Source organism: Eubalaena glacialis, chromosome 2 (assembly GCF_028564815.1).
Source record: "Eubalaena glacialis isolate mEubGla1 chromosome 2, mEubGla1.1.hap2.+ XY, whole genome shotgun sequence".
Taxonomy (NCBI): domain Eukaryota; kingdom Metazoa; phylum Chordata; class Mammalia; order Artiodactyla; family Balaenidae; genus Eubalaena; species Eubalaena glacialis.
This window is the reverse complement of record NC_083717.1, coordinates 141,880,306-141,881,749: the sequence shown is the minus strand read 5'-3', so window position 1 is coordinate 141,881,749 and position 1,444 is coordinate 141,880,306. Positions and strand designations below refer to the sequence as shown.

At 35.9% G+C, this 1,444-nt stretch overlaps 1 pseudogene; it reads left to right on the top strand.

Annotated features, from left to right (window-relative positions):
- The first annotated feature begins 819 nt into the window (after positions 1-819).
- Positions 820-1,177, top strand: LOC133085447 (ATP synthase subunit g, mitochondrial-like; annotated as a pseudogene).
- The last annotated feature ends 267 nt before the right edge of the window (positions 1,178-1,444 follow it).

The window sequence follows — 1,444 nt, the reverse complement described above, 5'->3', positions numbered from 1 at the left end:
ACCAGCACGTGGGTTCAAGTCCAATCTGAGTTGCACGGTTTCACTCCCATGAAAGCCTATTTCTATTCCAATGTTCTCTGTGTCAGGAAATGCTACCACTGTACACGCTAAATGCTCAGCCAAAAACTTAGGAGTAATCATTATTTCCTCTCTAAACCTTGACATCAAATTCATCAGCAAGTCCTATGTAGTTCTATCTCAAATATATAGTCTTCATCCATCCACTCATTATTTCTATTGCTCCAATAGGTATATAAGTAACACAAGGATCCATTAACTCTCATTGGTCTATTGCAATATCCTGCTAAGTAGCTTTTCTAACACTGTTCAAAGTCTTTCATACTCAAGTGATCATTTCAGTTAGGGGGGGTATTTTGAGCTGGGATATTTGCATATAGGATTATTTATACCTTTGCCTCTATGAAACACTTATAAGGAATAATACAGAAAATACTGCTGTTATTTTTGGTGAAGAAAATCAATTTTGTATAGTTTATTTCCACCTAAATAAAATGTGAATTTTGTTTAAAAAAAAAAAAAAGCTAACATTTCCAGAAGTCTACTTCAAAAACGCTCAGCTTTCCAAACACTGTTTAAAGTTTCACCAATATTCAATTCCATATTATAAGCTGTGAATTTCACTATAAGGCAGCTTTAAGTGCATTTGTATTTATTATTCCTGTACACAGAAGATAAGCGTAATTTATGTATTTGTACAGAGCTCAGTTATTTATATTCATTAAAAAATCCGTATGTTGGCTCATAATTAAAAGTTTTCAAGCCGGCCACTCGGGGTGACGGGCTTTCCGTACTAGAACCATGGCCCAGTTGGTCCGTAACCTCATGGAGAAGGCCCCGGTGCTGGTCAACGCTGCCGTAACTTACTCGAAGCCTCGACTGGCCACATTTTGGCACTATGCTAAGGTTGATTGGTTCCTCCAACCCCTGCTGAGATCCCTACAGCTATTCAGAGCTTGAAAAACATTATCAATAGTGCTCAAACTGGTAACTTCAAACAGCTCACAGTTAAGGAAGCTCTACTGAATGGTTTGGTGGCCACTGAGGTGTGGATGTGGTTTTATGTTGGCAAGATCATAGGCAAGCGTGGCATCATTGGCTATGATGTTTGAAGACCAATCTTTGCTTTATTATTTGGGTGTTCTTGGACCATGTGTGAGCAGACTGCTATTTGAATAAAATAAGACAGTGTCAAAAAAAAAAAAAAGTTTTCAGTGTTGAACCAAAATTTATTTCAACTTTGTCCATGAATGTTGGTATAATAATTAGACACTAAAACCTAGATTTCATTTTGTAAAAGTATTATTAACCCAAAGTAGCAGTATATGATTACCAGTCAGAAGTTACTAGATTAGGCCTTTATTCTTAAAAAGTAAGAAATATCAATAAATGGAAAATCTATTATCAGTTTTTGACATAGATTTTT